General features: G+C 39.0%; 1 protein-coding gene and 1 pseudogene across 1 annotated transcript in view; one reads left to right on the top strand and one right to left on the bottom strand.

Moving 5' to 3' along the window:
• The window catches only part of dnaja3b (DnaJ heat shock protein family (Hsp40) member A3b), a 54,150-nt gene extending 36,416 nt beyond the window's left edge, over positions 1 to 17,734 (top strand). The window contains exons 12-13 of the transcript XR_010796471.1: positions 9,135 to 9,194; positions 17,377 to 17,734. The gene's annotated coding sequence lies outside the window, so the exon portion shown is untranslated. The remainder of the gene's footprint in view (positions 1 to 9,134; positions 9,195 to 17,376) is intronic.
• On the bottom strand, positions 16,273 to 17,712 carry LOC136678431 (uncharacterized; annotated as a pseudogene).
• Positions 17,735 to 27,656: the final 9,922 nt, after the last annotated feature.

Raw genomic sequence — 27,656 nt, 5'->3', positions numbered from 1 at the left:
CCCTTGGATAAACCAGAACCAAACTAGTGCCCCACTCGTTCCAGGACTGCCTTCAGCCACACACATACATTGTTCATGAAGTGTCCATGGCCATTTAAAGATTAAAAAATAGATACATAATTAATAAAATTATAAAACCCTGAATGTGCTATGTTATCCATTGCCTAAGCTGGATTCTTGTCACCTGTAAAATTAATAGACCCTGTTGTGTACTCAAATATATCTCACCAAATATATGTTGACAAAAATATCTGGACTGCATTTGACAACAGAACAGTGTAGATGGCTGGTTATGACCTTTTTTGGTCACTTATTCATTCATTCATTCATTGTCTGTAACCGCTTATCCAGTTTGATGTGTGTCTGGAGCCTACCCGGAATCATTGGGCGCAAGGCAGGAACACACCCTGTAGTCCTTCACCGAGCGGCACACACTCACACATTCACACCTATGGACACTTTTGAGTCGCCAATCCACCTACCAACGTGGGTTTTTGGACCATGGGAAGAAACCGGAGAGGAAACCGGAGCACCTGGGGGAAACCCACACAGACACAGGGTGAACACACCAAACTCCTCACAGACAGTCACCCGGCATAGGACTTGAACCCACAACCTCCATGTCCCTGGAGCTGTGTGATGGCGACACTACCTGCTGCACCACAAGGCGGCCCGCTACCAAAATATTTATTTTATAAAATACATATTTATTCAGATGGCACATTTTAAATGATCGTTAAATAAACTAAATACTGTTACAGATAATAGGAGAAGGCTTTAAAATTACAATGAGAACTCTGTAACCATAATAAAAAAAATATGACACACATACAGCCAGCACTGTGAGAAAATTACAATAATGAATATACAAAAGGTTGCATTGTTGTTCAAGTGGCAAAAGAAATTTAGTTGTTCAAAGTAATTTGACTATAGTCGTTTGCCTTTTAGTACACTGTATATGAGCAGAGTATATTCTTACCGGACCGGGTTCAGGTTTTGTCTCTGCTTGTCCCATGCTGAGAGAAATGGGTTTATTTACTTGACTGCTTAAAAATACTTCCTGACAGAAGCTGCGTTATTTCCTTGGAAATTATAGCCCATGACACAGACCTTATCAGTCATAAAACGATTTTAGCCAAGCCTTGTGCCCTTTGTGAAGAGTGTTCTTGCTCTACTTGTAATGGAACATTGTTTCTGTGAACTGTATACAACTGTTTTAATTAGAATGTATGCCTGCAAAAAAAAAAAAAAAATATATATATATATATATATATAATAAAAAAAATAAATAAAATTGCCAGAAGTTGTAATACAACCGTTAAACGGACTCATCTAAATTCAAAAGTGTAAAACAATGATGATCCCCAACATGGGACCAGGGGATTTTTTTCATAGTGAAGCAAGGCTGCTATAGCTCACAAGATTCCATTACAAGCCGTATCGTAATTACAGAACATAAAACCTGGTCAATGTCCAGAACAGTGACACAATAGTTTCTCAAAAGTCTCACAGTTTTCCTTAATTGACCTGGGAAATATTTGATACAAAAAGAACCAAAGGTTTGTAGACATGTTCTTCAAAATTATATAATAATAATAATAATGACAATGTTATTTATCATTGTACAACAAAATGTGTCTTCCTCATTTAACCCACGGGTGGCACTGAACACAAATACTAGGGGCTGTGAACACACACCCAGAGCAGCAGGTAGCATTTGGGGGTTGCTCTAGGGCTCTTCAGCCATAGATGATCCTGCCGGTTCTGAACCAGCAACCTTCCGGTACCAAGCCAGGTACTCTAACCACTCTAACCATTAGGCAAACGCTGCCCCAAATGAAAGCCATACTTAAGCATTTGCACCCCAACCCCGCTTGTTAGAATAATAGTTTTACTCTTCTATTAAAAATATGTTGGAACATTGCAGTTTTTTTTTTGAAGAGTTGGCTACATTCAGCCACACAAATTACAATAAGGTGAAATCAGTGTGTATAATAGGTTAGTTTAGACCAGCGGGTAAACATATATAGGTGAATTAGGCTAATCGAAAGTGTTCAATATTAGTGTGTGTTGCCCTGTCAAGGACTGGCACCCCCTCCAGGGTGAGTTCCTGCCTTGTGCCCAGTGATTCCTGGTAGGCTCTGGACCCACCACGATCCTGAACTGGATAAGCGGTCACAGACAATGGATGAATGCTAAAATTGTCCGTGGTTGCTAAATCGTAATTACTTCTCCTCTTCAGTAGGTGGAGCCCTCGCTCTTGTACTTAAGACCAGCATGACTACACTATGGCCAAATGTTTGTGAACATCTAGTTATCAACACTTAGTTTTTCACTTGATAGTGCAACATTTATGTGATGATTTGATTGCACTGAGCCATAGGAGCATTCTGTTACTGATGATTGATATATAGTTTTGGCACTCCAACTTAGCCTAAAGGTTTTGGTTTCCACCCCTTCTTCTAGCACAGTGTTTCTCAACTCTGGTCCTGGAGGCACCTGTCGAGCACATTTTAGTGGTTTCCCTGCTTTAACTCACCCACCACAATTCTGAAAGGCTTGTCAATTAACTGATTAATTGAGTCAGGTGTGAATAAGAAAAAGGAAAAAAATGCCCAGGAGTGCCTCCAGAACCAGGTTTGAGGAATGCTGCTCTTGCCGACACTTGGCATTGAGTATATGCTGATCCAATATCCCATTTTGATTCATGCTTACATGTCCTCATATATTTGAACATACAATGTATGAAACTATTTTGCTTTTATAAATTGCCGGTAATACATGGACAAAGTCCAGACATGAAGCAGCACAGCTTAATTACATAAATAAAAAAACATAAAAAATAAATAAATAAGGCAGCATGGTGGTGCAGCAGGTAGTGTTGCAGTCACACAGCTCCAGGGATCTGAAGGTTGTGGGTTCAATTCCCACTCTGGGTGACTGTCTGTGAGGAGTTTGGTGTGTTCTCCTCGTGTCTGCGTGGGTTTCCTCCGGGTGCTCTGGTTTCCTCCCACAGTCCAAAAACACACGTTGGTAGGTGGATTGGTGACTCAAAAGTGAGTGAATGTGTGTGTGTGTGTGTTGCCCTGTGAAGGACTGGCGCCCCCTCCAGGGTGTATTCCCACCTTGCGCCCAGTGATTCCAGGTAGGCTCTGGACCCACCGCGACCCTGAACTGGATAAGAAGTTACAGATAATGGATGGATGGAAATAAATATATATATTTTTTGTCATTAAGCATTAATCTCCTTGATATTGACATAAAACAATAAAGTGACATAGGCACCTAATAGAATAAGGTCTGTAGGTATGGTTAATGCAATTTTTAAGCAGTAGTGCAACTTGGATTATTTTATAATAAGCTTAAAGTGTTGTGTGCTTAATCAGTTCTTGACGTAAGCAAAGTCCTGTATTGATAGAGGGTGTCAAGATCCTGAGTTAGTGTACTGATGGGAGGGGATGCAGGACCTTCAGTTTGTGTTGCAGGGGGGCAAAAAAGGGGGATGGGGTGAGAGCAGGGAGTGAGTAGAGCATCATGACAACCTGGTGGATGGAGCTATCCCTCAGTCTGCTGATTCTAGCCCGGATACTAAGCAGTCGCCTCCCTGAGGGCAGCAGGCTGAAAAAACTCTGTAGTGGATGGTAAGGATCGCTTTCCGAGTGAGGCGGGTGTTGTGAATGTCATGGAGGCAGGAGAGAGAAGTGCCGATAATCTTCTCAGCTGCTCTCACAATGTGCTGGAGGGTCTTGCGGCAGGACGCGGTGCAGGTGATGCAGCTGGTTAGGATGCTCTCAATGGCTCCTCTGTAGGAGGTGCACATGCTGGGGGTGGGGCTTTGGCTCTTCTCAGCTTGTGGATGCTCCAGGACAGGTCCTCTGAGACGTGCTCTCCCTGAAACTTGGTGCTGCTCACCCTCTCCACAGCAGTGCCGTTGATGGTGCACATTTTTCTGAAGTCTACAACCATCTCCTTCGTCTTATCCATATTCAGAGAGAGAGAAAGGTTGTTGTGTTTGCACCACAGGGCCAGGCGGCTCACCTTGCTCCTGTAGTTTGTCTCATCGTTTTTGCTGATGAGACCCATCACAGTTGTACCATCTGCACACTTGATGAGGAGGTTAGAGCTGTGCGATGGTATGCAGCCGTACATCAGCAGGGTGAATAGAAGAGGGCTCAGCACAAATCCTTGGGGGGTCCGGGTGTTCAGTGTGATGATACTGGATGTGTTATTGCCAATCCGTTCTGCCTGTGGTCTCCCGGTCAAGAAGTCTAACAACCATTTGCACAGAGAAGTGTTCAGCCCCAGCCGGTCCAGTTTGAGAATGACCTGTTGGTGGATGATAGTGTTGAAAGTGGAACTGAAATCAATGAATAGCATTCTGACATAAAAGTCCTTTGTGTCTAGATGTGTGAGGGCTGAGTGAAAGGCAGTGGGGTTGGCATAATCGGGTGAGCGATTTGTCCATTATGCAAATTGGAAGGGGTCCAGGGAGGGGGGGAGGATAGACTTAATGTGTTGCATGACTAGCCGTTCAAAGCACTTCAGAATGATGGGGGTGAATGCCACTAGACGGTAGTCACTGAAACAGGATGGCGACGTCTTCTTCGGGACAGGGATAATAGTTGTGGCTTTGAGGCATGTGGGGATAGTGGCTTGACTCTAGATGTTAAAGATGTCTTTGAAGACATCTGCAAGTTCCCCTGCACAGTCCCTCATCACACGTCCAGGAATGTTGTCAGGACCAGGTGTTTTCCGAGTATTGATCCAGCTGAATGATCTTCTCACACTGACCGTGGACAGTATCAGCACTTGGTCATCAGGTGGGGGACAGGATTTCTGTGCAGTAGTGCTGTTACGTGCCTAAAACTGAGCAAAGAAACTGTTTAGCGCACTCAGCATAGAGTGCTGTTGCAGGTACGTGGACGGGGCTTAATTCATAAATATTTTATAACAGTGTAGTAAAAATATGAAAAACACATATTTACAAAACAGTTCATATTTATTAAATACTGAATTTCATTTTAGAACATTAACTGCTGCAAGATATCAAAAGAGTGTAAAATCTGAAATTTTATTGCAGATACTTTCATCTCTCTTGAAATTTCACTGTCAACTTTGCGTTATTTTTGCTGCATACATCACCAAATGTTGTTTTGTGAATTATTTTGCTGGCCCAGGGAAATGAATGGCGTTTAAGTTTAGCTTAGTTAACACAGTGGCGCTATATCCTATACATTAGCGCACTGCTGCCACCATCAGGTGAAAGAAAAAACTGCCAAGTGCCAGCAGGCCACTAATGATGTATTCATAAAAGTAATGCAGCAGGCCAATTAAATGTTACAGCAGGCTACATTTGGCCTCCAGGGCTGGACTTTGGACACCCCTGAACTACAAGCTACAATTATATGTTAATTGGCGATAATAAAATGGACAGTGATAATAGAAGAAAGGTAGCATTATTGTTATGAATGATTGGTGTAAATACTTAGAAATTTAAGTAGTTCTCCCAAACAAGAGTGTGTGTCTGTACATAGGGGACAAGATATATTTGGCATAAGGAAAATACCATAAATATGTCTGAATGATGAACTATTGCTGTAAAATCTGACTCAGAAGCTATACATTGTATTAATGATTTCTGTTTGTTTTTTTCAAATTTAATGTGATCTGAACATAGCCTTTGTGTCGTAACCCTGAAGTTTATGCTTATGTCATTAGACAGCCTTTAATAATTCTCAAACGTAGTGTACGTGCTTCATGGACCTTTGGGGAGAGAAAGACTTCTTTGTGCTGCTTTATTACGTCATTTAATCTACAGAATCACTGCTGATGGATCATTAAAGTGGAAATGAGTGCTGTGTGTGTGTGTGTGTGTGTGTGTGTGTAAAGATTTTTCTTGGGTGTGTTTGGGTGGGTAATGCAGTGGCTCCTCCTTGGCTTGTAGCCCAAGCTTTGTGGTCCTCTGTGTGTACTCACACAGAGTCTGATATATATCTCTCCCCTGCCTAATGACAGCTTTTCCACAGGAACCACAGCACTCTGATCAAGGCAACAAACTGCCGCTCCACCATCTTTCCCACCAACCAGAAATGTGTGTGTGTGTGTGTCTAACAACACATAAAATGTTTTCCACCTCAAATTTTAGCCTGTTCCACACTCCATGCCTTCAAAAGTCAAAGCATAAAGGAAAACCTCATAAAAGTCCTGTGACTGGAGTCTGAATGCTTACTTTATTTAAAAAAAAAAAAAAAGAAACATAATTTATTTAACCCATCTTCAGCTTCCTTCTTTTTGAGGAGTGTTCCCAGGGCTGTTCTTCCCCTTAATAAAACATGTCGGTTAAAACCTGTTAGGTTAGATTCAGTGAACCAAACTTTATCACAGAGACTTTTTTTAAGGGTGTGAGTTTATCATGCAAACACAGGGCTTGGAGAACAAAGATCATACAAAAACAATGAGAAGCATTTTAAATAGGGATTTACTTTTTCACTCTGATTAGTTTGCCTCCGTAAGCTAAAATATACACTGATCAGCCCTATCATTATAACCACCTCTTTGTATGGACTAACTGCCCATTCTCTCAGCCTAACTGCCCAGTAGAGCACTTTGTTCTAAAATTACAGAATGTTGTCCATCTTTTGCTTTCTGCTTAATTGGCCCCCTTTCACCTTGTCTTTAGTGGTCAGGACGCCAACATAGCAGGTATTATTTGGTTTGTGGATCATTCTCAGCGCTGCAGTGAAACTGACATGGTGGTGGAGTGTTCCCCGCTAACAGGGAATGTTCTCACAACTTTGGCTAATGTTATGTAAAGGTCCTCCTAATGTTAGAAGCAAACATTCAATGGAACATCAATGGAACATTTCCTAGTTTTTCACAAGTGCCATGGCCTTGAGGTTACAGAAGCAAACTTGAAGATAGAGGGTTGCCGGTTCAACTCCCAGAAACGGCAAGGAAATATTCTTTCACGGCTGAAGTGTCCTTGAGCAAGGCACCTAATCCCTCAACAGATTCCCACTGAAGTGGTTGACAGCCCCCTGCTCCGGTTTTGTGTGCATTCACTACCCAATAGTGTTTGTGAGGAATTGCTTACTAGTTTGTGTGTTCACTACCACATGTGGGTAGAATTGCAGAGAAGCAGTTTCCTAATGGGATCAATAAAGGTGTCTCTTCTTCTTCTTAAACGTTACTTGATCTTGATAAAAGTTCTCCCAATGTTAGTCTGAAACTTTCTAGGTTCTTTATGTTTTTTATATTAATAGATTAAAGGAGTAGATGTATGGAATTCTTTAGACACATTATGAAAGAGTCACCTTTTTTACATCAATGTTTGAGATAAGGTCCACCATTGAAAAATGTGGATCCATTCATTTTGTTCAAATACATGAAGCCTTTTTTTTGTCTTATTATATATAATTCAATAATATATTTAGCACAACGTATTACTTTTTATCTTTTATCTACCCATTATCCATAGTGTTGCCAAGGTTATAGGGATTTGGCGGATATAGGAAGAGATCTGGATTGAGCCAGTTTTGTCCAGTTTATTCTAGACAGGGCACTCTATTAACAAGGTAAGAAGTGAGGAGTAAAATTATATTTTTGATTACCTGTTTTATAAGGTTTATGTGGCGATTACAGAGCATTATATAAATACATTCCATGGATTTAGTACCTTTAAGTTAGCTAACTGATTTCAGATAAACAGACTTTTCCACTCAACGGGGAACATGTTCATTTTCCGTTTGCGTACCTTATTTTGAACAGAGTAAAGGGTTATGGCACAGTGGCCTCTTCTTTCAAAATAAAAAATAAATAAATAAATAAATAAAACAGATATTGCTACGTCTATGTGGTTTCTGTTACTGTGTTTACCTCAGTCGAGGCTCGTCTTTTTTTCTTTTTTTTTTGCGTTTTTTTTTTGCGTCTTTTTCTTCTTCAGAATGTTATCATAGCAGGTGACTTTTATCATTATTGAATTAGACCAACATAGCAAATCAGAGCAATTTGGAGGAAAGGATTTATATTTTTTAAAAAATGGGAATGTTTGAGCCCTCTTCAGGGGGCTTAACATAACTACATAATGAGAAAAAAGTATGGAATATTTAAGGGACATAGAATGTTTTGACATTACACTGCTGACTGTGCAAGGTTGCAAAAAAACAAAAACAACTAAATAAATGCTCCACTACAGTGCACAAAAGACATTATAGTGTATACATTTTATTAACTTGCAATGAGTGAATAAGAAAGAACAAGAAAACTGGAACTATAAACTTCCAAAGAACATTAAATTGTCAGTTTAAATAATGCTGAGGTTACATTCACTGGAAAATGTTCTGGAAACGTTATGTAAAGGTCTCTTTTCTCACTTTCAGGGAATGTACTTTTCTCACTTTCAGGAATGTTCCTAGAATGTTAAATTGTCTGTGCAAATGAGATCATATTCTGGGAATGTAACTTCAACATTAAGAAAACTGTACAGGTTATTGTTGAGGTTACATTCCAAAGCAACATCCCCAACAAACAAAATAGAACATTATGAGAACATTCCAAGACAGCGTTCCTAGAATAGTAATTTATTGGTGTAAATAATGTTGAGCTAACGTTTCCGATATATTTTTGTAACTTAAGAAAAGTGTTCTGAACATTAAAAAAAAAAAAAAACTGGACCAAAAAAATTTTAAACATTCCAGTGCAATAGCATTTGTTGCCTTGGTATGAGTGGATCAGACACAGCAATGCGACTGGAATTTTTAAACTCAGTGTCACTGCTGAGATGAGAATAGTCCGCAACCCAAAAAACCCAGCCAGCTGTGTCCTTTGTCCACTGATGATGGACTAGACAGTGACCAACACAAACTATGCAACAATAGATGAGCTACTGTTTCCGACTTTACATCTAAGGTTTACCAACAAACTAGGTGCATGTAATAGAGTGGACTTTGAGTGGGTACAATGTTTAAAATTTTTATGTGCTAAAATGCATTCCTTGTGATTGGATAGAATAAAACAAGAGTTATTTTAGTGCATGGCATGGTTAAATCAACACTGAGCTGCACCAGAGCCGTTTGAATGATTAAATATCAACTCTGGCCTTGAATTGAGATCCTCTCCTCTTGTGTTGGCTCTAGCATACAGGTGTACTCAACAGCTCGAGGAATGCCTTCACCCTCAGAACTCCAGTACTACAGGTGAGTGAGATGGGAGCAGAGGCCAGGTATTCAAGGGTTGTGTGATCCCATAGTTAATGACTATCCATAAAAGCATAAGCCTTTATTACAAGGCTGAATATGCAAGAGATGCCTGTACCAGCCCAGCCCCACAGCAATACCATGAAAGACTCAGAAATAAATTAACTACTCTAACACAAGTTTTCTGAATGGCTGTGCTGTAAATTATATTCACAGATGCAAACAGTGTTTTCAGAGGACAGTCTGATTATTGGGCAGATGGCTGAATACACAAAAATAATGCATGGGTTTTATACGAAATGCTTGTTAAAGCAAAAACAGATGTCTGTGGATCTCATTTTGGACAAAACCTTTAGTGAAATCTTCAGCTGTATTGTACTGGTCATTTTTTTGCTGTATTTTGCTTCTTGATCTTTACACACAGAGATGATATCATACTGTGCAAGGGGTATAAATACCCGAAATTCCTAGAATCACTGAACCCATTTATTGCTATTGAGCTTTTCCATATACACTAGTGAAATTTTGGCAAATTTGACTCATCGCTCATAAAGAACTAGGCTTTTCCTCTATGCCCTTTAATTGTGTTGCATCATATTTAAGATATTCTTAAAATAACACTTAAGTAGTTTTATTAATGTGGAACAAAGCCCTTGCCTGAAGTGATTCCTATTTTCTATCTAACTTCCTATAAATTCCCACTTCTGCTATCCATTTCCCATGACAGATTTTCACACCCAGCCACCTCCCTATCACCTCCATCTCTCTGTGTTATCTTTATTGATCAAGGAGGGGTCTGGCTTTCTGGCCTAAAGCATAAGACACCCATAGTTCCTGCCTGAATGCTTCTATAGTCACAATTCAACCACATGTTGAAGGCATTTTCACAAAGCTTGAGTAATGTTTAAGCCTGAATTTTGTTGTGCTTTCTCCCATCTCTGTAGATAACAGAATGTTGTACAATGTCAGAAACTATGCATTGAGATGAGTTCAAATTTGAGTTATGTAAAATGCCCTGTGAAGGACTGGCGCCCCCTCCAGGATGTATCCCTGCCTTTCGCCCAATTCCCGGTAAGCTCTGGACCACCCTGAACTAGATAAGTGGTTACAGACAATGAATGAATTTATGAATGAGTTATGTGAAATTATACCCCTTTTCCCACAAGATAACATAGTTCTGTGGGGTCTCAATGAGTTTTCTGTGACCTGCTTTGGTCAAAATACCATATCAAAAAAATCAAACAGCACAGCACTTGCTTTGTTTATTTCCCTGTTTCCGTTTTCACAAAATGTATTCAGTAAACGTATTTCTCTGGGCTAGTTGTGATTGGTCTTGATTGGAGAAACTCAGAAGGAGAGGTGGAAAAGTGCATGTTGCTGCTATTTATGTAAGACAGCATTTTATCCCATGTCCTCAGACATGGGCAAATCACAAAAGACTGACTGACATGTTTTATTTCAGTTTCTGGGTTGGTAGGGGCTCCAGATTCTCTAATCAATTAGCTAATACACGCAACAAGTGATTTTTTTCATAACATGTCCCCTTTAAGGTCTCATTTTTTTATGGGTTGTCTGTACTTTAAAGGAACACTAGGCGGTGTTTAACTGTAAAATGACAGTTTAATCACATCTTTGTGATGCTTCACTTACCTGAAATAGGGAGAACAGAGCCTAGATCATTGCTACCGCAGGCTCAACACTGCACAAAGGAGGTAGGAATCATCCAGTCCAAACACACACCTGCACTCCCCCTACAGCTGCAGAGTGTAATTCATTTTTACAGCATTGTAAAAATGTATTACACTCTGCAACTGTAGGGGGAGTCCAGGACCAATAAATGTCAAATTTTACATAGAGTTCCTTTAATATACCACTAAATAGTAATTGTAATATATTCTATTATTAAGCTTATTTTGTTTATTTGCTGGAAGATAATTAAAAGTATGCAGCCCAGGGTGTTTTCAAGGACTGGATTAAAATTGAATGTAAGCAGTGGTTTGTCAACTGACTACTCAGCATGAAAAATGCATGTGATCAGCCTCATAAAAAAAACCTTCATCCTTTCATCTCCCCATCATTTTGCACTGCCTTCATCTCTCTCCCCAAGCTGTGAGAATAGATGCTTCAAAGTTCTCAGATAGGATCTGCAGGATCTGTGTATTCAGACATCATCAGAAGCCAGGCCTTTGTGGTTTGCCAAGACTTTACACCAGGGATGTTTCCACATCACATGATAAAAATCCAAAATCTTTTAGCCACCACGGTTCCCAGATGACTCCTTTTACTGGAGGAGAGGGAGAGAGCAACTCAGGCCAAAGGAAACCCAGGAGAGAGGCTTTGCTAGACCACCCACCAGCACACACACACACACACACACACACACACACACACACACAGGACTAAGTGCTTTCACAGATTCATCAGTTTATAGGTTCTGGTTTTAGAGGAATAATTAGGCTCTAGATGATGTTCTATGTTCATTAATACATTAATATATATTTTTTATTTTTATTGTTTTTTCATTAACACCATGCAGCCACTAGATTTCAGAAGCAGTAGGTGTAAATATATGTTTTAAAGTGTTTCTGTGTAAGGTTTCATTCTAATTTAAAATCCAAACATTATCCCGCTCTTTTGTTGTTTTATGGTAACACTTATGCAGTATTAAAAATGACAGTAGTCATCATTCATTCATTCATTTTCTGTAACCGCTTTTCCAGTTCAGGGCCTGGAATCACTGGGGGCAAGACAGGAACACACCCTGGAGGGGGTGCCAATCCTTACAATAGTCATAATTACATAACCAAAATATTATCTAAATTAAGTATTACACTATACACTATATTTATGATCCCTAACTCTTAAGTTACCATCTAAACCAAAACTGAGACATACTTTTGGATATAATATTATCAACAAGAACAGAAAAAATCAATGCAAATGCAGGGACCAATAAATTCTTCTAGCTCGCCATTTTCAAATGACTTAATTTTTAGGTTATTTATTGAATAAAATAACACATTTTCATTCATCCATTCATTACCACAAAATGGCAGAAACTCATACTGTACATTTAGTGAACAGTGATAGGTTTGGAAGTAATTTTACAAGTAAGTTTAACATTCTATTAAATTACAATCAAATTTAAATTAAATATAATTGAGTTAATTTGCAGTTGGGTCAAGCATGTTATCAGGCTGCAGCCAGTTTGAGACAGATGTTGGAATTATGTTGAGCAGTGGTTGGACTGGGAGCATGCTGAGTGCAAGTACTCCAACCTTGAGTGAAATACTGATGTTATGCTCAAAGAATTTAGAAAAAAATAAATGTGGAAAACCTAGAGGGAGTGGAAGATGAGATGAAGAGGCTTTGGGGGAGGAGCAGAGGAGATGCTGATGGGACCATTTTTGCTTGCAGGCATACATCTGGTCTGTAGATTGAATGCCAGGCTGTATTAAAATGTACTCTACTGCTTTATATTTTACTTCTCACGCTGGCCTTAATCTGTTGCTCACCTTGTAGGATACTTTCCACCTTAAAATCCACATATATCTTTACTCTAACTGAGGTAACATGTGCCACTTCTTGTAATGACGACATCAAATCAAATCAAATCAAATTTATTTATATAGCGCTTTTCACAACTGATGTTGTCACAAAGCAGCTTCACAGAATTCCAGTAAGACAAAGATTTGACATGAAATGTAAAAACAAATGTAAAACCCTCAAGTGAGCAAGCCAGGGGCGACAGTGGCAAGGAAAAACTCCCCCAGCTGAGGAAGAAACCTTGGGAGGAACCAAGGCTCACAAGGGGTGACCCATCCTCCTCTGGTCAATCTACTGGTGATGATAGTTAGTAGTCCATGAGAACTTCAGTGTAGGGACAGTTTCAAGGCACTTGGTGGTTGCTGGAGCGTGGGCAGCTGGTCTGAAGCGTGGAGGAGGGTCTCGACAGTCATCCATCAGTGTCCAGACAGACAGGTGGGCAGTTGTTTACTCGGAAAGATGTAAAGGGATGGAATTAGTTTTGAACTGTTTTGTGTTTGTAAAGTAGAAAATATGAAAATTTCCAGAGTGTGGCTAATGACTCCGGCAGATCTGACTATGACAGCTTTAACTAAAAGGAGAGAACCAGGAGGACACACAGACACGGGAGCATCCTGCAACAGACATCACACACACACACACAGGCATTGTTGGGGGCAGGTGCTCAAGGCAAAATAATAAATAGCACCCATCACCAAATTTATTCATAAAAAAAATTTAAATTGTAAAACAGTAAAACACTTTAAATTCTCTGTCTGTCTCTCTGCTACAGTTTGTCCCACTCCCCCTTCATTAACCATGACAAACCTAAGTAAACAGCTGGACAGGGCTTTGAAATCACGTATTTCATGCCTCATGAGTCCAAAATGGTTCCTTTACGTTTTCAGCGGGTGTGACGCCTAAATGCCTAAAAGGAAAAGTCGGGCCGGTAGCCATGTAATATTTTCAGTGTCGCTCTAATGTTAAGTGTTGTGGTTAATTTTGCACCAGACAACATCAGGGACTGCACAAACACTGTCATTACCTGTCTGTCTGATGCTGCGGGTCAGATGAGAAGTGTGTAGTAGCGGTTTGGCCTGGCGCTCAGCCGTTGTGTTAAGCGGAGAAGGAGGAGTGAGGGGCAAGGCGGGTGTGGATCAGAGCAGAAATCTCAAAAGAATGCAAACACTTTTGTGGGGAAACTGAAGACAGAGAGGGTCATTTTTATTTTTAAATAATGATTAATTTTAAAAAATTGGCTTCAGCAGGAAGAGCACATTTTTCATCCAGGACAAACGAGCACGAGGTGCTTGAGCACCACTAGGGGTCTATCTGGACACGTGCCTGCACACATAGCCCATAAACGCCCAGGTTGACGTATGTGTCGCAAACCTTTTATAATGTCTGAAAAGTTCCCTACACAGCTTTAAACTTCACTTTTAATCATAATGTCCCTAAGTGACAATTACTGAACATCATGGATGAAGTCACATGAGAGTTTTTGAATTTGCATACGTCTGACCTCATTTACAGAATGAAGGTGTGCTTGGTAATTACAAAGAGACAATATGAACTCAGTCTGGGCTTTTAGAGGTTAACCTTTAACTCAGCTTCACCAACATTACTCCAGCCCCTATCCTTCAGACACCTTGCACACTCTAGCTCTCCTTCATTTTCCTGTACTTTTGTCCTTTTGCTTCTTACCCTTCTTCTGCTCCTAATTGTAATCGTTCATCTTGCTTTCCCCTTCTGCTTTATTGTGCCCAAACTTAACATTGCCCCTCCAAATCATTTCCCCTTCGCCACTAAACTGTGATCCTATACATTCTACTTTAACATCTCTTTACCCCTGTCTTGCCCCCCACCCCCAACCTAGATTTACCCCAGCTCATACCCCACCCCTAAACACCTGCAGTCTTCTCATGCCCTTGATCCTGACCTCATATAAGCTGCCTGCTGTGCTGCTCCTACACCTGTTAAATCCATCTATTCTCTGTGAATAAATTCACCCCTATCTCTTATCTGTCTGTTTTTTTCTTGCTAAAACCCTCCCCTATACCTCTGCACGCATTCCTCCTGTTTGATCTGGAACTCATCTCAAAAGCAAAGACTTCATGTCTGCATTCAAAGATAGTTCTGGTGAACTGAGTCCTTTGGTTCCTTTCTTTTCTCTAAGAACCATATACCTTGCTTGATAAAGAATTAGGTGTAAGTACACTACACTCTTAAGAAGGTTCTACTAAGGTTCTTTGAGAGATGATATAGAAAAACTACGTTTGGTACCATTAAGAACTACGCTTAAGACATGTAAGTGTTAAACATTTTAAAGGTTTAAAAATCGATCACTTTATTATAAGGTTATTATGGTTACCCATCTATATGTATTGCCCAAATATTTTCTTTATGCAACCAAAAGTGTCCAATATTTCTTCTGAAATGAAGCATATTATTAGAGGTTTTTGTTGCTCTTTGCTGCAGTAACAGCTTGTACACTTCTGAGAAGTATAAAAGCTATAGATATTGGAACATTTATGTCAGAGCGTCACTAGAGATTTATAAATCGGGGGCTAATTGAAGCTAAGCTTGCAGCAACTCAGACAAACAGATATAACAGTTTATCACATGCTTATTGATATAAACACAAATATAGCATGTTAGCTAGCCACTTCAAACTCACCCCTGAGAGAAATGTGTCGGGTTATTTGCCTGCCTTCTGCCTTCTTGTTCGTTCTCTCTCTCTCTCTCCCTCTCTCTCTCTCTCTCTCTCTCTCTCTCTCTCTCTCTCTCACACACACACACACTCTGTCTTACTCTCCTTAGAGCCTGATTTTGATTTCATTTTAGCCAAGTCTTTACCATGAACAACTCTCAATTAAACAACTCAAAATTTACGTGATAAAATTGTGGACACGAGGGTCAAAGACCTTTAGCTTTTGATGCAGATAAACCGAACTTATCATGACAGATGGTATTTGATATATTATATTTTTTTTATCATAGCAGAGAGAATAAAAATTAGAAACAAAAATACATTTATTTCTGAGGCTGTTGGAGGCCCTGGGAAGCATTAGTGAAGTCAGAGAAAATAAGTTATGGCACAACCCACACATCCAACGGATAAGACACTGCATCATTACAAAGGATGCATTTAGAGTTTACACATCTTAATGCAGATGTTATTTAGTACAAGATGAGCATTAGGCATGGCAATATTAGGTCAAAACATTAAAACTTTCTTGACTCCACTGACCATGCAAGAGTACTTGGTTCTACAGTTGCAGATTTCAGTCCATCTGTTGCTGAGCATATTTTGCTAGCCTTTCAGCATTTTCTTCAAGGGCCACCACTGATTAGGTGTTATTTTGGTGGTAATCATTCTCAGCGCTACAGTGACACTGACATTTACATTTACATTTATGCATTTGGCAGACGCTTTTATCCAAAGCGACTTACAAAAGAGGATCTAACATTCGAACTACAGCACAAATTATACAAAATACCTTACATTAAGTGCAATATGCCATGAAGTAATAAGTGAATTAAAGAAAGACTTTCAGTGCAAAAGATACTCTCGGAAGAGCTGGGTTTTCAAGGATTTCTTGAATGCGGAGAGGGTTCCTGTTGCTCTGATAGTGCTTGGAAGCTCGTTCCACCAGCGTGGTACCAGAGATGAGAATGGCGCTAACGTATGGTTTTAAGAGTCTATTGAGGTAGATGGGAGCAGAACCAGTGAATACTCTGAAGGCCATCGTTAGTGATTTAAATTTGATGCGAGCAGCTAAGGGTAGCCAATGCAGCTCAACTAATAGGGGCGTGACATGTACTCTTTTAGGTTGGTTGAAGACCAGGCGTGCTGCAGCATTCTGGATCATCTGTAGCAGTCTCACAGCACAGGCCGGAAGACCTATCAGTTACAATAGTCTAGACGGGAGATTACTAACGTCTGAACGAGGAGCTGTGTTGTATGTTGAGTTAGGTATGGCCTAATCGTAACGTGATCTGCGAAGGTCAGCTGGTCATCAACCATGACACCTAGGTTTCTTACAACCTTGGTGGGAGCCACTAATAGGAACTCTAGCTTGATGCTGATGTTGTGGAGAATAGCTTGCTTGGCTGGGAGGATCAGTAGTTCAGTTTTGGATAAATTCAATTGGAGGTGATGTTCCTTCATCCATGTAGATATGTCAGAGAGACAGTCAGAGATTCTAGTTGCCAGTGAAGTGTCTCCTGGAGGAAAGGATAAATGACATAACAGAATGACATAAATGAAATAAAGGGACATAGCAGTGTGTGTTATGCTAGTATGACTGGATCAGACACAGCTGTGCTGCTGGAGTTTGTGAACACATCAGAATAGGGAATAGTTATGGATAATCTGTGTATTTAAGCATGATATTTACTGATAATTACTGATAGATACTAACTTTGGTTACTTGTCCTGGCTAATTAAATACATTTGGAGTAAAGGAGAGACTGAAACTTGGCAACAAAAAAGAAAGAGAAAGAAATGTGACCATTAGTGGCCCAGTTGATGGGCTGTAAACAGTTGTCAGTCAGATGGTTCTTCAAGTAAATGTTGTATAACATTTAAGAAACTGGTATCTCTCTCTCTCTCTCTCTCTCTCTCTCTCTCTCTCTCTCTCTCCTTTCCCTGCAGGCTCTCTCAGCTTTATTGCAGCCGCTTTAGACATCTCTTCCTCTAATCTCCATGGTACTGGTGAGTTGAAAGCTGGAGCCCTTCCCGTTCTTTTGATCCTGGCCTCTAAGCCCACTGTCCGTCCTGCCTGAGCCCAGAGGAGCCGCTGGCGACTGGGCAGTGGACACACAACAAAGAGTAGAAGCAGGGAGAGTCCAGGCCAGCGTGAGAGCAGGGATGAGCTGGCTAAATCACGCCTTTGTTCTTAAAGAGCACAAGGCTGTGCCTGCGGCTTTCGGACGATGCATGACCCTCTTCAGAACAGGATTTCTCCACAGGGAAGGGGCTCACTTGCATCTAGAAGAGCTACCAGTGTCTACCATAGATTTCAATCTTCCAAATTGATATATATCTTACTTAATTGCAATCTAAATATTTGGAAAAGATATTATTTTGACAAAGAAAATTTTGTAGATGTATTGTAGACATCTTGCATAAAAATGATTATTCTTTTTCAAATAAGTGTGTTAAGTCAAAACCAAACTGTGTTGTATTGCACTTTCCCCAGAAAACTCTGTGTTTTCTGAAGTCATGTGTGTCTTTGTGTGTATTCAGTGGAATCTCGTCCCACCATGGCGCAAGCTGGCACCTGACAGCCCAACAAAGGCCAGTGTCACAGGTCAGAGGTCATATGTCATGGCTAGGTTCTTCATACTTGGGAGGCTCTGCATAAATGGGAGCTAAATCACTCAGCATGTCTTTAACTCTCCCTAGCTCTCCAGGCCAAACTCTTTTCGGAGGGTGTGATATATACATAGGCTTACTGTGGTCTCCTCCTTTGACCCTTCGACAGAGCAGATGTTTTGGCCCTTTTCTGACCACCCAAAGCTTTGTGATTAGGCATAATTGACCTTGTCAGAGACTGGACAGGACCTGAGGCACAGGCAAAGCCTTACGATTAAACTAACAAGACACATTAAACAGATATAAATTACTTTTTTTTCTTTTCTACCTGTTAGTTAACTTCCTTTCAATCACACAGTGCTACCAAGCTTGAAGGGTGTAATCCCCCCAGGCTTTTTCTTAGAGGTAAAGTGCAGCCAGGTACCACTTCTTCACTTAAACTGCTGCTATTAGATCATCACTAGGGCTTAATCCAATTAATTCCCCATTTGTCCACAACTTTATCATCATGGGTGTTGGGGGTGGGACATTCTCTCAATTATAGATCCAAAAATCCTGTGGAATGTGGAATGATTTTCCTATATAAGTTTTATTCAGACGTAATGTCCTTTCTGTTAAAAAAAACTCAATGCAGAAACATGCTAATATATATATTAAACAATTAAATACTAATCTGCAGTATAAAAAATGAAGAATAATTTGATTGCAGATGATGATATATCACTGTGTAAACTGCAGATGGAGGGCACTAAGTAATTTTATACACAGCTCTGTAAGACACTCATAAAACCTATGGTTTGAATCATTTATGTTCACTCAAAATCATTTCACCTGATAAACCAATAAGAGCTTGTATCAAGCACCAAATACTATTGTTCATCAGGAGGCAAAATTCAAGAATTTAACTGAAAAATCACCTGCGCTCAGGCTGAGGCTAAACGCAGCCCCCTATTCAAAATTCCCTTGTTGGAGCTTATTACTGGAATTTTGTAGGTTTTTTTAATCACCAACAGAACTGTGTAAAACACAATACATAGTTCTCACAATACCATAAGTAAACTTTATAATTTGCCAGTTTCCTGCTCCACCTTAAATGGTGCATTAGGCGCCAGTATGTACCTGGCATAGCATTTAAAGGGGACCTTTGCCATTGTAAAAAAAATGTGTTCCTCACCATTTGTTAGCTCTCCAGTCTGTCTGAGTGCTGGAAACCAGTCAAAAGTGTTTATGAAAAAAAAAAGTGTTTACATCCAAATGTTGAAAATTGTGAAAAGAGTTGAGGATATTGCTTTACTCCTGTTTCATTGGTAATATTGACTTATTTTTGCTTTTTTCAGATTATTTATGTAGGAACTAATTCTAAATTCAGGAGAGTGATAACTGTATGCTACAAAATTAAACAACTTGAGCAACAAATGAGCTCCTGTGGTAAAGATAAATTAAAGTTCAGTGACTTACACACAACAGTCATTTTTCTCCTCAAACTTACTGTTCCACCTTAAAAGACCTGCAACTTCTGAACAGAAACCAACCAGAGAGAACTGCAGTTTCCCACAGTTGTAGGCATTCCCTTTAAAGTAGAAATGGAAAGCTTATTTGATTGTGCAATCTATGCATGAATGTTTTGTTAGGTAAACAGACATACTATTAACGTGTCTCCCAGAGTGCAACTTACCATCTAAAGAAGATTCTCACTATTGTTTGAAAAGCTTAATTGTCATCTCATTTTTTGCCATGTTTTGTACTTTTGTGCACAAAATAGAAATATAAACATGGCTTATAAACACGGTTACATTAATATCCTTTTAAGTTAACAATATTTTTGCTTTTACTTTTACAGGAAATATTCCCATGCCATTACCTACAGACTATAGAAAATCACATTGATTTTAGATATATTGGGGATTGTTCTTCAGTTGCATTGTGGCCTAGTCCTACATTATAAAAACGTTATCTGAGATTGTTTTGGAGAAAGAGTCCCCCACCCCCCAACCCCTCTCTCTCTTTAGCCTAAGGTTTGTCTTGCCTCCAGCCCTTTCTGGGTTGCCATTATTTCCCAATGCTGTTGATTTCTTCTTCTCTTTTTCATGTCAACCCCCCACAGCCCCCAGCTTGTTTTCTAAACACCTCTCTCTTGTTCTCTGAAGTGCCCACTTCATTCTCTTTTTCCTTCTGTCTCCATCTCTCCTTTGAATCTCTGTTTTGAAAGGCTTAACTGCCCCTGAACGCCTTTTAACCTTTGCTCTCTTCCTGTCTTCCTCTTTTTATATTCTGTGCCCCTTCATCCTTAAGTCTGCCAGGGAGAAAGGAAGGCCAGACATAGGCTAGAGAGAGAAAGAATAAAAGAGGGGGAAAAAGGGAGAGACGGTCATGTGCAGAAGTTTTAGTGCCCCTGATTAAATGACATGTTTTGTTTTCGTTTCTAAAAGAAGTGAATAACATATTCACTTAGTATATATTATTATTATTTTTTGTGACGTCTGTGAATTTCAAGTGAATGTTTCACTTATATTCATCTGGGGAAAAAGGGCATTTGTGCAGAGATGTACAGTCAGGGGATTTCATAGAGCTACTGTACATTTACAGAAGTACCTCCATGTTCATGATATTCAACAAACTGTAGGTCAAATATATTCTGAAAAAAAAAAAACATTTCCAAACATTTCCGAAGATTACAATATTCAAACCTTTAACTTTAACTTACCACACACCAAGTCTCTTCTGCTTGTATAGTTGTGTGGTTGTAAATTCAAAGAGTGCTATGTAGTTAGTCCTATGATGACCGGTACTGAACATATACAGGTTTTTCTTGTCATTTTTCCTCAAACAACAGAAAATAGAAACTAGTTCTGTAGCATTTACATTGTATTAGGTATCACAAGTAACCACATATATGAAGTGATTTTAAACTATTGTGTTGTTCACAGATATGTTCTGCTGCCTGGCAACCATAGCACTAGTGACAAATGCCATTGGCTGGCAAAGCAAGAATTGTGAATAGTACAAATAATAAATATATGTATTTACCAAACACCATTATATTTAGATTCACAGTTTATGAAGTCCATATGCTATGTGTAAACACATGTTTTACTGCTTTTAAGGGACTTTTACTACTGTAATGCATGGCTATTTGAGATTTTTGTATTTTATGCTTTGTAATAAATTCAGAAGAATATCATGAGAATATACCTCTCGACTGTGTCAGTGTTTCTGTGTGAATGAGAGAGAGAGAGAGAGAGAGAGATGTGATTTATTGACACCTCTTGTCAGCTCATAAGCTATTTCCTTTGTCTATTCAGCAAAAGCCCAAACTGCACCATTGCTATAACTCAGCAGGGGGAAAAAACACGCTTACACTGCCCCCAGCTACCCTAACTGACCACCCTGTGACCTCTCAGCCATCCGCTCTCTCCTGTCCACCCTTCCTTCTTCCTTCAGACTGCTTTCTTGAACATCAAGGTTGTTTAAATGTGTGGAACTCACAACTGATCTCAAACGAGAAGCATGTTCAGGAGTCTTGTACAAATTGTCTTAATTTCATGTCAACATTGAAAAGATTGTTTCAGATATCAATAAATATATTCAAGCATTCTCATAACTTGTAATGTCTTGCATAACAAATGTGAGTTTTTAAATAACAAACATGTAGGAGAAAGCCGTCAGGGGGTTCATAATTTTGGAGAACTTAAATATGTCTGCACGTATTTTAATAATAATGGTTGCGAACTAAAGTGTGGCAACAAGTGTGACTCTTATAGAATCAAGGTAGACACAGACTTGTGAAAGCTCTGTTTAATCAGGGTTCAGTTAAGTTGTTAGAAATATCACTCCTTCGTTCATCTTAAAATTGCTACATGTAAGTAAGACATATGTACAGTCTCCAAAAAGACAAGTACACAAGTATTTTTCAAGCTTCAAATGTCACAATGGGCAGAAATTGTATTTGACCAGGCACATCAAGTTCATCACATTATTAAAAATTATTTTGCTGTTCACAGAATAAGATTTTATCAATATTTCACTGGGGAAATATCTGCACATACCCAAGATGTTTTGTACATATTTGTTGTTATTATCAATAACAAATAAAAACTTTCATGCCTTGCGCCCAATGATTCCAGGTAGGCTCTGGACCCACCGCGACCCTGAATTGGATAAGCGGTTACAGATAATGAATGAATGAATGAATGAATGAACTTTCATGCCTAACAACATGTCTGGCATGTACTTGTAATGTACTCCCTCTCATGGATAATTGTAATATTCTGTTTTATTATTTTTATTCAGTATTATCAGCTCTGTTAGCTGTATTTATATAAACTCCATTCGCAGAACATTTGGGACACATTCAGAAAAATACATTACAATTAATAGCTGGAATTGGTTAAATCACAAGAGTGGAGGTCAACATTAAGTATAAAATGTGTTTCACCATTTGTGATGGCATGGGTGATCTGCATATATGTGAGGGTACAATAGATGCAATAGAGTCTTATACTGGTATTTGTAGACACATATGCCGTGAACATGGCACCTTTTCTCAGAAACCCCATGTCTGTTTCAGCAGGACAGGCTTCATTCTGCATGAGTTACAAGCTTGACTGTCCTGCCTTTGTCCACATCTGTCTCCTACTGAAAATGTATATTACATCACATAGAGGTGACCACTCCTCTGTTGGGCAGCTCAAGTCTTCTTTACAGCAATAATGGGCAAGAAAAATCCACATGCAAAACTACAAGTATTAGTATCTTCAATTCCCAAAGGATTAAAAAGTTCAATTAAAAGAAAAGGTGTGAAAATGCTTCTGTTCCAGCTTTTCTGAATGTTTATATTTAACAAATAGTATTTATGATTATAATCTTTTCTTTGTTTTAATCTTTTCTTGTTAATTTGTTCAAATGAACAAATTATATATTTCTGTTTGTATTGCATTCTTAGAAAGTATCCCAGCTTTTCTGGGGACTGTAAGAACTGTTAAGAAGCCATTTTCCTGTCCAGTTTTGTCAGTCTCTGTGAAAAAAGTCTTCTGTACTGTGAAAACAGGTTTGATGTTTGACACATTTCCCCAAATTGCAAAGCTCTCTTTCTCTCTCTCTCTCTCTCTCTCTCTCTCTCTCTCTCTCTCTAAATGCAACAGGACATCACAATGGCTTTTAATGGCTTTGAGGTGGATGAAATTGCAGGATTAAACCTAAATATGAACACAAAGGAATCGTCACATGAAATCAGCCTATAATCCCTAAATGCTGTGTGTGTGTGTGTGTGTGTGTGTGAGAAATGTTATGGGTGATCTGGGCAATCATGGTGCACCATGGATTATTCCACGCATAAAAACATATCAAGAGCATTCACTTTTCTCTTCCTGACAGAGCTGTTCCCTCATTCATGGTTGCTGTCACAAAGCTGCTCTACAGACAGACTCAGGAGATTCTTTGTCCCCAGAGCCATTAGGATCTTTAACTCTTCCCACTGGAGTCGGAACCTGAGGGCTGACTGTGTCACATTCACTATATATAGGTCTGTTCGGTTAAGTGAGCAGCTTTTATGCACACCTCTAAACCCTTGTCCTCACCCCATATTCCTATGTATATTTATTTATCTATATATATATAGGATATAACCTAATGGCTTTTTTTAGCCAGTTGTACATTGCACATTTTTCACAATGTTTGCACTGCACATATTGACACTTTGTTTTAAGTAACTTATTTCTTGATGCACCTTCTCACACAATGGTAGCAGTGCACTGTTCTTTGCCCTTGCTACTATAGATCCCCTTATATTTATATTTTATTCTTTGTCCTTGCATCTATATTTTTATCTTAATAATACTAATTTTTAAGATAATTTTATCTTAAAAATAACATTTATTTTATCGTTTGTATGCTCTTACAGTTTGATCTGCTTACCATGTCCTGCAAATGTAACATGCTCTCTATTCTGAAGTCTACAATGTTGTGTTTGCTGCTACTGGCTGCTAAAATTACTTTAGGACCAATAAAGAATCTCTCTCTCTCTCTCTCTCTCTCTGGACTGTTTAAGAGACATGCTCAAATGATCACAGAGAATCCTCTCACTATACTACAGTGATGTCTGTCTTGCATAAGAGAAATGAGACACAGATGAAGCTGGGGAAATAACTAATAGAGGGATGTATGTATGGAGTGATGGAGAGATAGTTGGAGGATGAAAGGATTAGTGGATGTACGCATGGAGGGATTGATGGCTATAGAGATGGATGGATGGATAAAGGGAATAGAAGGAGAGGATGGAGGGAGGGATAAATGTAGAATGAAAGCACGTATGCTTTGAGGAATGGATGGATGGATAAATGGACAAAGTGAATGTATTGGTGAATGACTGAATGACTTGACAGATTTGGTTGACAGTGACAGAGTTTTCATTTTGCTTTTAATTTCTTTTTTTTGTGCTTCTGTACCTCAACAATTTGTTTCTCACAAAGTGCAAAAAAACATTGACATGTTTGTTCTACACAGTACACACACACAAACTCACACACACACATGTTCATTCATGTGTGCCCACATTCTTTCATATCTGAACTAAAATCCTCTATTTATCTTCCACCGGTTTACCGCTAAGCCTCATGCTATTTCTTCAAATGCAAAGTTTCAACTGAACATGTGTAACTACTTCTTCAGAATCACTGTGTAAGGTCCAACTATTCAGAAGAAGTGATTTTAGATCTTTAAAGAAGCTTTCAGATTTCCACATTTCTCCGCGACTCTACAGTTCAGTCTTAGGTTGGTTATTTATTTATTTATTTATTTATTTTATTTAGATGTATTTTTGCATCTCATAAAGCAAGTAAGTACTAAAACAAACTCTGAATCACCAGCCCATAAAGTTGTACACATCAGATATCCAGAGTTCTAGTAAAAATGTTCTTTTTTTATTTCCTTTTCTAAATAACAGCATTTTTACTGACCTTCAGTACATTGTACAGCAAGTTGTTTTGTCACAGTGAAAGAATGGACACAAACAGCTGTGGCTTGTATCAGATCTGAAGGGAAAGGAGCTTGATTCCCTACTCTTTACTCTCAAAGGTGAAAGCATTAACTGCTGTTTATCTAATGGGAACAGTTCTTGTATGTTACCAGTTTTTGCAGTTGTTATGAGTACCTTTCTATATTTTACAAAAACTCCAATTGACTTGCTTTCCACTTCCTTACACAAGTGTATATCTAATTTGCTTTGAAATTACTCTTGTAAAATGAACAACATAATAGTTGTTGTTTCCTTGGAAATTAAATAAATGTTATTTGATGTCAAAATCCATAAGCAGTCACCTTATGGACAGGTAGCCTTCTAATTCTCTTCAGATGAAACATTAATTGTAATTTGACATTTCTTACAGCCATTAATACGACAGACATACTAACAAAGGTCCGTAAAATTTACTGCTTCCAAACACAAGGGTTTGACAGTGGTATTCCTCTGAAAATTTGAAAACCTGCTGAGTTTATCCCAGGTGACCGTCTGGAACAATGTGATCACCTGTTTCCCTCATTACAGGAAGCAGGCAGGTGTTAGACACTGAAACAGGAAATGAACTAACCTGCCCTTGGGCTGAGATCCATATGAAACATCAAGCTTTTATTAAATATTCAGCCGACTCCAATCCTGCCTCAACACCTCCAGCAAATTCCAAAGGAAATGTGCAATCGTGCCCCTGAATAAACTGTAGTCCTCTGCATGGCTTCATGTTTCAGAAACTACAAGAGCCACACAGCCCCAGAAATTTATATTAGTTTGGGCTGGTTTGCTGAAGTTGCTAAAAGGAGAATAGTATATTTAGAGTAGAAAACTCACATCATATATAACTAGACATTAGCTGGAAGATGCCTCTATAATTTTATTGCTGCAGTGTTGTGAAGCATATGAATTAAAATATGAAGCTAGCTATTAAGCTATTAATTTTTTCAGTAATATTCTTATATATGCTTAGTTTAACATATTTAAAATTATGACAGCAATAGTTTTAAGACTTGAACCCCCCAAAAGAGGAGGATGGGGGGGGGGTTAACCTACAAATCTTCATAATCTAATGGCTGTAGTAGTGAGGTATTAGTTGCTGCGGTGTGTAGTTCTACAGTAAACACATATTACGGCAGTGAATCAATATATTGATTTGTAAACCTGAAGTACATGGCTGAGACACATTGGTTAATGTTTTAATGTTCTATATAAAGGCATTCCACCACTCTCCCCTTAACATTTCACAATGTAGATGTTGTATTTGTCCCAGTATAAATGGATGAGATAGGACAAAAGCCTAAGCTACAGTGACATTATTCATATTTATTTAGAATTAACTATAACATGAATTTAATTTTCAGGGCACGAAAACTGCTGACAGATTTTGATTATTGGGTGGCCTATGCCTTTCAGGTAAAGGCCTAACTTTTGTATGGTAGTAACCAATAGTATTGTGTGATTTTGCTCTATAATATACTGTTGGTAACCCCTGACTGCAGAGGTTTTTGTGGGTTACGTGACACACATGTAATGGATTTATCATTAATGGACTGCAGATATTTCAGTAAACAAAGCAAGACTCTGTAAGGATTGTAAGACTTCAGTTTACTGAAGTACACACCTGTACTCTACTGGTTACCCATTATGACCTGAAGAATAAGTTGACCCCCCATAATTGTCACTGTATAATTCATACCCTAGTGGAAAGCAATTTATGCTTGTGTCTTTTATAATTCAAGTAATTTTTCTGTCACTGCAACCCTGAAAATTAAAAGCGGAAAAAGAAGATGAATGAATGAATAATTTTTCTGTGGCTAAAATACAGCTGCTAGCGTGCATGCAGTTACCACTGAAGTTAGTGTGCTTTATAATGCCTCTTTCTTAGATAAAGAAAGAAATGAGTATCTTCAAACATGAGTATGAGAAACAAATTCTCTGTGTCCTGTCTTTTGTCCAGCTCTGTCTGAGGTCAGAAACTGATTCCAGTGGTCGACCAGACGTTGACTTATTTACACTGTCTGCTGCAATGAAAGCTTTGAAAGGGGATTAACCACAGAATTAAGTTACTCTGCTGTAACCCGGCACACAAAGACAATACAATAGATCTCTCTTTCTCAGACAGGTGCCCAAGAATGGAGGAAAGATAAACCTTTGGAAAAACCTGTCCTTGAAAACCACACATAATAAGTCACACACACATACACGCTTGTACTGGTGCCTTTTTGGAGACAATCCATTACAGGATATTTTCCCTCTGTATTATAGCCAAACAGTGCTGTGCTTATGCCTAAATGTCCTAAACATAACATTAAAATCAAAACCACTACTTGCAAATTATGATAGATTGGTCTTGAAGCACTTTGAAGTCTAATTGAGCATCATTGTCCTCCGTCTACCCCATAACTCAACATGATGCTAGCCAACATGTGCAACTATAATAACAAGAAACGTCCAAATGTATTGAGCTGTCCAAATGTGTATCATTGTCAAAAGATGCAGTGACAAGCTTCTTTCTATGGAAGCTGTTACATTTTTAAGAATTCTCATTCTCCTTTTGTGGATATTTGCCTAAGCAATGTTGACAAGGGGAAAGGCCCTTCGCACACCTCCCACA

This window comes from Hoplias malabaricus, chromosome Y, assembly GCF_029633855.1.
Source record: "Hoplias malabaricus isolate fHopMal1 chromosome Y, fHopMal1.hap1, whole genome shotgun sequence".
NCBI lineage: Eukaryota > Metazoa > Chordata > Actinopteri > Characiformes > Erythrinidae > Hoplias > Hoplias malabaricus.
The sequence above is the reverse complement of the archived record's forward strand: the minus strand, read 5'-3'. Positions and strand labels throughout refer to the sequence as shown.